Below are 13,045 nucleotides of genomic sequence, written 5' to 3'. Positions count from 1 at the left end.
GCCGCGGTGTCATCCTCAGCCCGTAGGCGTCACCAGATGCGGATATGGAGAGGCATGTGGTCAGCACACTGCTCTCTCAGTTGTATGTCAGGTTCCGAGACCAGAGCCGCTATTCCTCAATCAAGTAGCTTCTCAGTTTGCCTCACAAGGGCTGAGTGGATATCGTTTGCCAACAGCGCTCGACAGACTGGATGGTCATCCACGCAAGTGATAGCTGAGCCCAACAGTGCTTAACTTCAGTGATCTGGTGGGAACCAGTGTTACCACTTCGGCAAGGCCGTTGGCAACTATCGTTTTAAAGGTGGCCACAAATCTAATATTCCCGTTGGTCATTTTTTTATGATGACCAAAGGATATGTCCATTGACTATTAGAAATAGGTTTCAAGACACCAATTTGTTCTAAGCTGTTGAGTTCAGAAGCAACTTCATTGCGAATGGCTTGAGGCACTGGATGTGCATAGTAAAACTGTAGCTGCACATTGTCATTAAGTATAATGTGAGCTTGAAAATTCTTTGCTACCCCAATGTACCATCGAACCAGTGTCCATATTTTTCACTCAGTTGATGTATGCTAGCAAGGGAAACTTGCATATGAATAACATGCACATTGTTCTGAATATCTAATCCAAACAAATCAAATGCATCCATACCAAATATATTAAGATTTCTGTAAGGTTGAACAACTGTGAATGGCACAGATACAGTCCAATTTTGATATTTTGATTTCAGAGTGCACATGCTGGCAGAGATACTTTCACCATTGTAGTCTGTGAGACACAGATGTGTCCCAGTTGCCCAAAAGTAGTTTTACTGAGCAGTGTGACTGAAGTACCAGTATCTGTTTGAAATGATACAGAGTGATTGCAGATCTGTAATAATATGAATAGTTTGCAATTTTTTCCTGAATATACTGTCATTTCCAACTTTTGGAAGTCCGCTTTTATCTGTTTTGTGAGAGACAGAGTCGTTTCCTATTTGTCTATGTAAGGAGAGCCGATTGCAACTAGCCAACATTTGCATTCTAGTGTGTCGCTTTGTGAGTCATGTCCTTATGTCTATCGTTTCTGTGTGTATTGCCAGGAGTAGCAGGTAAAGATTCAGAATGTGATATTATATTAATCTCGATTTGCTCAGATCTAGATGGAAGTGGAATAGAGGGTGTTCTGATTTGTGACAGTGTAAGCATTCCACTTGGTGCAAGAAACAGTGTTTGCGAGCATGTGTGACATAAAACTTGACACTCGACTTTGGAGCTCATGAACTTGCAGTATAAGTGGCCAGGCCCCTTATGCCCAGCTATGTTGTGGTGTGTGGGTACTGTCAACATGAGTTGTGTGGGGTAGAGCATGCTTAGAACTAAGCTTGACCAGTGCTGCAACAACAGGCACTTGAAAGTCAATTTGTGCGAAATCTTGTACTTCCTGAACTTCGATTACATTAAGTACATCATTGTACAAGGACTGCGATGCTTCAAAATCTCAGCTTGCATTCTGCTGTCTGCAAGATTCTGCATAATGACATCGTGAAGCATTTCCTCGTGAAAAGAAGCTCTACAAGTTCAGTTAAACTTACAGTTCCTAGTCATGTCCTTGGGTTCAGTAATCTATTCCTTGTAAAACTGATGATGTGTATGAATAACTTTGAAATTAGTGGCAGCTACGTGAATCTGTACTTCTAAAAAGTCATAAAGTTTGCTAACGACTTCCTCATATGGTAGGATTTGGAGCTCTACTTAGGGAAACAGCTTAGGATGCAGAAAAAAAAGAATGTCGTGAGTCTCCTGTGATTCTGTAGGCTGTAAATGTTGTTCAAGCTGGCTGCAGTACTCTGTTCATTCCTTTTGCTTTTCATCAGAAAGAGAAGGGGGAGAAGTGCCACCTGGCCACCAGAATTCTGTGCTTCAATAGTAGTTTGTTGTCCTTGCTGCGCATATAACAGTACAGTAATGCTCGAGAATAACTCTCGAATTTGTTGGCTCTGAATTAAATATAACTGCAGAGAGTGTTCAGTCTCCAGAAGTTGCCAATGCATACGAAATTTAAACCACTTCTAGATTAGATATAAAGAATTCATAAACACTTTTATAGTAATGAAAACCTAAAGAAAACCAGGCACTTTCCGCTAATGGCTGTTTCTAGAAAAGAAAAATTTCCATTCATTCCACCAACACTGAAAGAAATATTGGTTATTTTAGCATGCAGAGATGTTGAAACACCTTCCATAGATTTATGTAGTCACAGATCACAAACTCATCACTATAAATATCTGTTGCGTCCATTAGAGTAATAAGATGGATGAACACACTGGAACACGTCAAACACTGTATGAGAAGAGGGATTAAAACATAACTGTATTTATTTACAATATATTCGATACAAGCACACATAACTTTGTTTCCTTGAGTCTCTCTGCAGTCTTATACTCTGTTCCACAGCCCCTGGTTACCAATATTCACTAGCAGCTGGAATAGCAGTGATATCGAACTAAGTTCAGAAAGTCTCACTGGCATGCATTGTGTTCATAAGATATCACTGCACTATTGTCTGCACTCTCGGTGTGATCAGAAAGTAGTCTAATAATAATAAAAAGATAATCCGAGGACAACCTGAGGTGAAACTCTGAGTGCAGCAGTTTAAAAAGACACGCAGACCAGTAACAATTGCAGTCACTGTGGCGGTGTGAATATGGTGTCCTTTGGTGTCATGTGTAGCACTACATGGCGGTGTGCTGCAAGACCTATCTAACAATGGCTCATGACAGCCGATTTAAATGTTCCTTTTGTGAGGATGAGAGCAGCATGGGATACGCTGAGTGAGATCGACGAAGACACTATCCATACCATGAAAAACACATCAAACATTATTTACAAGCAACACATAGAGCTTTTTGCCACAGTATTTTGATTCCATCTAAGTATCAAATAACGTCAAAGTAAAATGTTATTTACGCAAAGTGTAGGTTGTAGATATCTGACTTCTTTTGTGGAAAAACTCTCGTGGAGAAAATACTCAGATCGTCATGGAACATATTCAATGTGTCACTAAAACAAAACAAACAATAAAATGAATACTAAGAAAACAATTAAGCATGAGATCACTACTATAACATAACAAAGTGCAGCAAGAGTAGATTAACTTCCGATGTTAGCAGACGATACCATTCCTCCTTTCCCCCTCCTTCCCCGCACCGCTCTCGCAGACACACTAATATCGACGTCATAAACTTTCTTCCCGAGGAACCTACAGTTTGAGGTCCCTTTTCCGTTCCGTTGACGGTTTGTGCGAATGCTACCACTTGAAATGCATTATGGAATGTTTTGACGTTCCGTTTCATTACGTTCTGTCAAACATGAATTGACTAGAACCAAAGTCATCTCGTCTCACTAACTTCATGTCAAAATATTCCTTACGACAACTCTTGACGTCGACCTTCTATTTTTGAAGGTGTATGTACATGCCACCATTTGAAACTGATTGTGGTATGTTTTTTACGTTCCTTCCGTGACGACCAGAATATAGATCGAGTCGCATTCTGAGAAAGGTCTATGACGGTTATAAAATAAATTTTACATTACTTCTTTTCAAACATTATATAAGAAGCATTTTGGTACTTCATACGGTAGTAATCTAACAAAGATATTAAACCGTCCTTAAGTCGAATTTTCCATTGATCTTTGCTTAAGTCATTCTCGTTGTTACGCCAAAGTGGTCAGTCTTCGGTTCTGCTGCCTTTGGAAAGGTCTTTAGCATCGCGTACCCGGCAGGTTAGCTTTGCGGTGCTGATACTGAAAAAGCGAGGAGGTATTTTAAAGGTAAAGATTGCAACTGAACCATTTTAAATTGTGATAATTTTTGTAATGAGCGTGAGGGAAATTTAAATTTCAACTAATTATCTATGGAAAAGGCCAATTCCGTTCTATGAAAACAGGCGAGGCAATGACGCCACCAGAATGGCGGAGGTATTCATTGGATCTATAACGCAAAATTATATTTGTTGTATTTTCTGTAAAAATAGTTTTAGGGAGGTTATCGGCGTTATTAAATGTATATTTAAAGTAGATTTTGATGAATTTTTAGAGTGAAATATAGTCTACTTTAATTTTTTAAACTTTTGCCGCCATTTTTGTTCAGTAGTGCTGTGATGTCGTGTCTCTTGCCGGAATTATCGACGGGATGTACTATTTCTCTCATTAAAAATTGTTTCGAAGGAATTTGTTACACTTGATTTCATGTACGTTTTGATGGATTTCTGAGAGATTCAGTTGCAGTGGGAACTAATCTAGTTACCAGTTAACTATATGCTGGCAATGGCCTATAGTGTGGGAGTAAGATTTTTTGTTTTTATGATAGCCTTTTGTTGACCAAACTATCTACACAGAAAACGTATTTACTGCGAAGCTGATGTGAAATGGACATACAGGCTGCACTGTTGGGTCCCACAGTAAAAAATAAATAAAATAAAATTGCCAGCCCTTTTTTTGTGCCTCTTTATCGTTACTACATCGTGCATTGAGTTTGGAAAGCTTATTCTTACGGGATCGTGTTAGTGGTTTAGGATTATCGTACAATACTGTGGAAATATAACAAATCGAAATTGTGTACGGTAGGAGTTGGGCGGTGGCCGTTATAAAGAAATCATTCTGCCATTCACTGAAGTGTTGATGTGTAATTGGGAATAGCGCCCCCCCCCCCCCCCCGTCGTTTAAAAGAGTAAATGAAATTTATCTCGTGTTCTGGTCAGACTAAAAGTATATCGTCTGGCACGTTTACAGTAGGACTATGGGTGCAAATCGGCATTTCACATCTAAGATGTGGGGGGGGGGGGGGGGGCGGTAGTGTTGATTTACACAAAATCGCATTACTGGAAGTATATTTTTGTTAGTGACAATCATGCAATGCTTCATACTAGTCCATTCGTTTTAAATTGCAAGAACCAAGAGGAAATTTGTTAAAAAAAATTTTTATAGTAACTTTCGCACCAAATTAAAACAGAAGATTGGCTGGAAGATTGTTGGTGACTTAGAGGCATTAAAGTGGTGTAATGTGTATCTACCTTTATGATATTTGGCTTTAGTTATTTGCCACTTTATTGGAATTGGGCATTTGGATACTAACACTGTTAATGAATGCTAAATTTGGAGTTATGAATGCTGCCTGTGCCAGCAGCCATCAAACATTTTGTTCCCAATACTTTCAATTAACTGACAGAATTGTTAAGTTCCATCCTTGATTTTGATGTAGGCTAAATTGACATGTGCTGTGCAAAAATTTCTCGTATGTTCTGTACAATAAAGCTGTTGTCTCTTCCAGACAACTTTGTTGTGTATTCTTTAGCTATCAGGTTGTTTCCTAAATGCTGTTGAAGTCTCAAATTTGGGTCATTCCATGTTAGTGCCCTAGTCAAGAACATCATTCCAGCTTGACCAGTTTTGATGAAATTTATAGTCTGTACCCGAGGGACCTACATGAACTTCCTCAGATTGAGGTTCGCCTGCAACTTGGTTGAGGTACTAGAGCCATTTTTGTTAAGGCCACTTTGGAGACTGAAAAGTAACAAAGAAGTCTTAAAAGTTTGGCATGCCACATATCCTAATCTAAAGGAGCTAGCTGCTTCGGTGCATGGTAGTACAACTTTTTGTGCTCAGCACATGAACTATGCAAGTTAAGTTCCGAAAAGAATGCTTTTGATGTAATCTGTTTCAGCTTCTCCTTTATATGGTGAGTGGTCAATTTCCTTTTCATAATATTGTGAAATTTGTTTCTAATGTATAAAACTGTTGCTTATGGCAAACTGTATTGCCACCCTAGGGTCAACAGAAGTGTCAAACTCCACCCATCAGCTTTGACCCATGACGTAAGGGTGTTGTGATGTGTGGCTTCATGACGGTTCAGAGTTAAGTTTGTGTGTGTTGTTTATAATGTCGTTTTGTTGTGGTTGGTGGTGTGTTCGGGTTGGTGTATTGGGTTTATTTTGGTATTGCTGTTTGTACTGCAAGGTATTGGTTTTGATTGTGTTGTGACAGGAATTGGTTTCATTGAGTGAACAATTACCAGAAAGTGCCAGACAACAGGCTGTACTGCGCATGCGCAGCTAAGATGACGTAGGCAGCCGGTGCTTGCTCTGCTCATACGCTTTTCGTCGTATTTCTGGTGGAATTCCGTGCGTTGCATGGTAGGGCATCACATGACCATGTGCAGCCCTGCGGCATGTTGTTGAGCCGACATACTAGGTTCGTTTGAGCAGTTACCAGAAAGTGCCAGACAACAGGCTGTAGTGCGCATGCGCAGCTACGATGACGTAGGCAGCCCGCGCTTGGTGCTTGCTCTGCTCATACGCTTTTCGTCGTATTTCTGGTGGGGCATCACGTGACCATGTGTAGCCGTGCGGCATGTTGTTGAGAGGACATACTGAATTGTACTTCGAGCAATTGTTTTATCATATCCCACACAGATAAAGGATGCAAATAAGGAAGCAGTTCTTAGCAAAATATCATTTCAAAATTAAGCTCCACAGCTCGAAGTACTTACAGAACACAGCATGTTGTTCTCAATGGAGAGACATCTACAGACGTTAAAGTAACCTCTGGCGTGCCACAGGGGAGTGTTATGGGACCATTGCTTTTCACAATATATATAAATGACCTAGTAGATAGTGTCGGAAGTTCCATGCGGCTTTTCGCGGATGATGCTGTAGTATACAGAGAAGTTGCAGCATTAGAAAATTGTAGCGAAATGCAGGAAGATCTGCAGCGGATAGGCACTTGGTGCAGGGAGTGGCAACTGACCCTTAACATAGACAAATGTAATGTATTGCGAATACATAGAAAGAAGGATCCTTTATTGTATGATTATATGATAGCGTAACAAACACTAGTAGCAGTTACTTCTGTAAAATATCTGGGAGTATGCGTGCGGAACGATTTGAAGTGGAATGATCATATAAAATTAATTGTTGGTAAGGCGGGTACCAGGTTGAGATTCATTGGGAGAGTCCTTAGAAAATGTAGTCCATCAACAAAGGAGGTGGCTTACAAAACACTCGTTCGACCTATACTTGAGTATTGCTCATCAGTGTGGGATCCGTACCAGATCGGGTTGACGGAGGAGATAGAGAAGACCCAAAGAAGAGCGGCGCGTTTCGTCACAGGGTTATTTGGTAACCGTGATAGCGTTACGGAGATGTTTAACAAACTCAAGTGGCAGACTCTGCAAGAGAGGCGCTCTGCATCGCGGTGTAGCTTGCTCGCCAGGTTTCGAGAGGGTGCGTTTCGGGATGAGGTATCGAATATATTGCTTCCCCCTACTTATACCTCCCGAGGAGATCACGAATGTAAAATTAGAGAGATTAGAGCGCACACAGAGGCTTTCAGACAGTCGTTCTTCCCGCGAACCATACGCGACTGGAACAGGAAAGGGAGATAATGACAGTGGCACGTAAAGTGCCCTCCGCCACACACCGTTGGGTGGCTTGCGGAGTATAAATGTAGATGTAGATGTACCATAAAATTTTGCTAAGGGGTGACTTTGACAGATATTTTTTTTTTTTTTTTTTTTTTTTTTTTTTTTTTTTTTTTTTTTTTAATTCGTACTCTGCAATAGTATTATGTAGCATTTCCAACTGGTTTACATCTACACAGCACCACAAAAAGCTACTAGGATGGAATACAAATTACTTGCAACAAAAAAAGACAGTTTCTTGTGTAGCTTACACTGGAATAAAGGACAATAAATTTCATGACTATTTCAAAATGTGAAAAAATTAACATGGTGGTCTGAGGCAAAAAACTGTACAACTGACAGTTTATATTCTATTCTAGCAATAAATATGAAGCCGTGTGGGGAGTTAAACGATAAAACATGGTATGCTGCCAGTCTAAAATTTAGCATGGAATGGCATTCTATAAATTTTAAGACGTAAACACAAATTAAGAAATAACTTCAGGCCCAGAAGTAGTACTAGACAAGTGCCTTGTGATCGAAAAACACTTTCACAGAAGGCAGATCTATAATTCTGCTACAGCTGTCATTATATTTGAAACAAAATATTTAGTTCAAAACTATTGAGCAAATTTGCCTACTTAGCTTCAAGTCAATGTTTGCGTATGTTCGTACGTATGTAGAATAAAGAGATCTTACAGTGTCATAAAAGGAACAGGGCATCAGAGACCACTCCAGCAGCATCAGAATTTCATAACCCATACTAAAATGCTTCATTCCGCTCTAATTGCACATTTCTATGTCCAGATGGACTCTGAAGTACCTGATATTCAGTGTTTCATGTGGTTCTTGTGATAATAATTTTCTTGGAGGTCCAGTACTGTATTCTCATCTTTGGTTCTGTATTATGGTATAACGTCATTCGTCCCAGAAGATGAAAATTTGCACTTTAAACTGAACGAGGCTGAAAGTGGCCAACAGTGCGGAATGAAATACTTCGTTTCAACTAAATTGCCTCAGTGGAAAAAAAATTAACTGAAGCAAATTTTTCTATAAAACGGACAGAAATAGCTTCATTAAGACATTAATGGTTGATTGCTAATAACGTGGAAATAATATAAAATCAGAAAATTGAAACTACTAACTTATTTTGGTCTTTCATGGTTATGAGAATGTATATTAATTCACTTGATGGCTCCCAGCCACAGAAATAAGTTTTTTCATTTGACGTGGGAGCTGTAAACGAAGACATGGCTACGGGTCACGTGGGGAAGGTCCCCCCCCACTATAACTCAGCTTGCTCTGCGCATGTGCGGATCTGGCAGCTTGGGCGCGCCAGGAAAATTTTCCGGGTAGCTTCTGGCTGCTTGCTGCTACTGCTCATTCACCAAACAGCCACGGTCCAAGTAGCCAGAAGCGGGAGGAAGGCACTGCTCATACGCGAATTCAGCTCTGCGCATGTGCACTAGCCCGCTGGCAACTGCTCATACGAACCTATTGAGTTGTGCTTAGAGCAATTGTTTTATCATATCCTACACAGATTAAAGATGCAAATAAGGAAGCAGTTCTTGGCAAAATATCATTTCAAAATTAGACTCCACAGCTCTAAGTACCATAAAATTTTGCTAAGGTGTGACTGACAGATTTTTTTAACTCGTTCTTTGCAATATTGTTATGTAGCATTTCCAAAAGGTTTGCATCTACACAGCACTGCAAAAAGCTAGTAGGATGGAATACAAATTTCTTGCAATAAAATACAGTTTCTTGTGTAGCTTACACCGGAATAAAGGACAATAAATTTCATGACTATTTCAAAATATGAAAAAATTAACATAGTTGTCTGTGAGGCAAAGAAACTGTACATCTGACAGTTTATATTCTACTCTAGGAAGAAATATGAAGCCATCTGGGGAGTCAAAACGATAAAACATGGTATGTGGCCAATCCAAAGTTTAGCATAGAATGGCATTCTATAAATTTTAAGACGTAAACACAAATTACGAAATAACTTCAGGCCTAGAGGAAGTACTAGAGACAAGTGCCTTGTCATCGAAAAACAGTTTCACAAAAGGCAAGATTTGTGAAATTTTTCTGCAGCTGTCATATTTGAAACACAATATTTAGTTCAAAACTACTGACCAAATTTGCCTACTTAGCTTCAAGTCAATGTTTATGTATGTTTGTATGTATATAGCATTAAGAGATCTTACAGTGTCATAAAAGGAAAACAACATCAGAGACTACTACTGCAGCATCAGAATTTCATAAACCATACTAAAATGCTTCATTCCACTCTAATTGCACATTTCTATGTCCAGATGCACTCTGAAGTACCTGACATTCAGCTTTTCATGTGGTTTTCGTGATACCATTTTGTCTTGAGGTCCAGTACTGTATTCTCACGTTTGGTTCTTTGTTATGGTATAATGTCTTCGTCCCAGAAAATGAAAATTTGCACTTTAAATTGAATGAGGTTGAAAGTAGCAGATAATAAACTGCCTCAACGGGAAAAAATTAATAGAAGCAAATTTCTCTGTAAAACAGACAGAAATAGCTTCATTAAGACATTAATGGTTGATTACTAATAATAAGAAAATCTTATAAAATTGAAACTACAAACTTATTTTGGTTTTTCATGGTTATGAGAAGTATATTAATTCACTTGATAATTCCCAGCCACAAAAATATGTTTTGAATTCATTGGACGTGAGAGCTGTAAATGAAGACATGAAACTTACACACAGGTCACATGGGGAAGGACCCCCACTATAACTCAGCTTGCTCTGCGCATGCACGAATCTGGCAGCTTGGGCGTGCCATTAAAATTTTTCCGGGTAGCTTCTGGCTACTTGCGCTACTGCTCATACAGCAAACAGCCACACTTCAAGTAGCCAGAAGCGGGAGGAAGGCACTGCTCATACGCGAATTCAGCTCTGCGCACGAGCCCGCTGGCAACTGCTCATACGAACCTCTCGTGTTCATTTGTTTAATTTAATTTGTGGCTGCTTTCGTTAGGTATGGATATGACTGATAAATTCAACGGCACTCGTTGGCTTTCGGAAATAGGGGACAATGTGTTGTCCCTTAAAAAATTTTTGCAATTGTATATGTGTGTGGCTGTGTGTGATTGTAGTGGCTGACCTAGAGTGCAGTGCCGGAACTTTTTTGTGGTAGGTAGTCATTCTTTTCAGTGTACCTATGTTTAGTGTGTTATGGTGGTTTGTGGGGTACTTCTGTGTTGTTTGGTTGGTGGTATCGGTGTATTGCTATCATGACTTGCTGTTGACCTATATAGGTAAAGGGGAGTGTCAGACTCCAATGCATGGTCGTAGCTATGGGTGTTTTCATATTGTGAGCTGCTGTTGAGCTACATACGTCAAGGGAAGTGTTAGATTCCAATTTTGCTTGTCTAGGCATTCGTTTTGTGGTACCAATAATTGTGGCGATGATGTAATTTTTGGAGGTTTATAATGTATCGACAGTTCTGGTTGAGCTATATAGGTGAAGGGAAGTGACTGATTCCATAAGGTATTGTGTGTAGTGGAATTTGGGAATTTCGTGTTGTCAATTTATTCCGCCGTTTTGTGTCGTTTGGTATGGTATTGTTTGTGTTAAAATTTTATTTTATTCCCCACCCAAAAACCCCCAATTTCCTTTCCTTGTCCCATTAGTTTAATTATATTTTTGGAGGAAGATGTGTTGGTTTTTCTATCTATTTTCATCTATGTTGTCGTGTTTACATAATGTCATAGGCGCCATATTGGAGTCATAGTGAATGGTCGTTTCTGCCATATTGGTGACGTCATTGGTCAAAGCAGATGGGTGGAATCGCCACCCTATTATTGATGCAGCTGGAACTGGAATGACTGCAATTTCTGTTCTCGAATCCAGGCCAATGAAATGATTGAGCAGATCCATGAGGATATATGAAACCATTTTCACACACACATAAGCAACGTGCTGGAACATTTGCTACAGAGGATAAAGTATCATTTGGTACTCACTAGAACTGAAGTTGCTTCTCATAAATTGACACAAAATGGTGATGCTCTCTAGTACCAAAAACTGTACATCTGTCCTCAAAATGCTCTATAAATTTTTTGTATCTTCAATTTTTTTGTGTATAAATTCAGTGCCATGCCCATTTGCTTTGGGCAAATTCCTGTCAAATCAACAAGTGCTACAACCTGACCCTTCAGATTTTTAAAAATTAAGTATGCATATGATGTTGTTGTTGTCTTCAGTCCTGAGACTGGTTTGATGCAGCTCTCCATGCTACTCTATCCTGTGCAAGCTTCATCATCTCTCAGTACCTACTGCAGCCTACATCCTTCTGAATCTGCTTAGTGTATTCATCTCTTGGTCTCCCTCTAAAATTTTCACCCTCCACGCTGCCCTCTAGTACTAAATTGGTGATCCCTTGATGATGCCTCAGAACATGTCCTACCAACCGATCTCTTCTTCTAGCCAACTAGTGCCACAAACTATTCTCCCCAGTTCTATTCAATACCTCCTCATTAGTCATGTGATCTACCCATCTAATCTTCAGCATTCCTATGTAGCACCACATTTTGAAAGCTTCTATTCTCATTTTGTCTAAACTATTTATTGTCCATGTTTCACTTCTGTACATGGCTACACTCCATACAAATACTTTCAGAAATGGTTTCCTGACACTTAAATCTATATTTGATAACAAATTTCTCTTTTTCAGAAACTCTTTCCTTGCCATTGCCAGTCTACATTGTATATCCTCTCTACTTCGACCATCATCAGTTATTTTGCTCCCCAAATAGCAAAACTCCTTTACTGCTTTAAGTATCTCATTTCCTAATCTAATTCCCTCAGCATCACCTGACTTAATTCGACTACATTCCATTATCCTCGTTTTGCGTTTGTTGATGTTCATCTTATACTCTCCTTTCAAGACACTGCCCATTCCGTTCAACTGCTCTTCCAGGTTCTTTTCTGTCTGACAGAATTACAATGTCACCGGCGAACCTCAGTTTTTTCTTCTCCGTGGATTTTAATACCTACTCCAAACTTTTCTTTTGTTTCCTTTACTGCTTGCTGTATATACAGATTGAATAACATCGGGGAGAGGCTACAACCCTGTCTCACTCCCTTCCTAACCACTGTTTCCCTTTCATGTCCCTCGACTCTTATAACTGCCACCTGGTTTCTGTACAGATTGTAAATAGCCTTTCACTCCTTGTATTTTACCCCTGCCACCTTCAGAATTTGAGAGTGTATACCAGTCAACATTATCAAAAGCTTTCTGTAAGTCTACAAATGCTAGAAACGTAGGTTTGCCTTTCCTTAATCTTTCTTCTAAGATCAGTCGTAGGGTCAGTATTGCCTCATGTGTTCCAACATTTCTACGGAATCCAAACTGATCTTCCCAGAGGTCCGCTTCTACCAGTTTTTCCATTCGTCTGTAAATAATTCGCGTTAGTAATTTGCAGCTGTGATTTATTAAACTGATAGTTCGGTAATTTTCACATCTGTCAGCACTTGCTTTCTTTGGGATTGGAATTATTATATTTTTCTTGAAATCTGAGGGAATTTCGCCTGTCTCATACATGTTGCTCACCAGATAATAGAGTTT

The 13,045-nt window shown here is 39.5% G+C and overlaps 1 protein-coding gene across 2 annotated transcripts in view; it reads left to right on the top strand.

Annotated features, from left to right (window-relative positions):
* The first annotated feature begins 3,706 nt into the window (after positions 1 to 3,706).
* LOC126187811 (zinc finger protein on ecdysone puffs-like) overlaps positions 3,707 to 13,045 on the top strand; it is a 43,215-nt gene continuing 33,876 nt past the window's right edge. For both annotated transcript variants that reach the window (XM_049929098.1, XM_049929096.1), the window contains exon 1: positions 3,707 to 3,812. The gene's annotated coding sequence lies outside the window, so the exon portion shown is untranslated. The remainder of the gene's footprint in view (positions 3,813 to 13,045) is intronic.

Source organism: Schistocerca cancellata, chromosome 5, assembly GCF_023864275.1.
Source record: "Schistocerca cancellata isolate TAMUIC-IGC-003103 chromosome 5, iqSchCanc2.1, whole genome shotgun sequence".
Lineage (NCBI taxonomy): Eukaryota > Metazoa > Arthropoda > Insecta > Orthoptera > Acrididae > Schistocerca > Schistocerca cancellata.
Note: the sequence above shows the minus strand (reverse complement) of the source record. Positions and strands in the feature narration are given on the sequence as shown.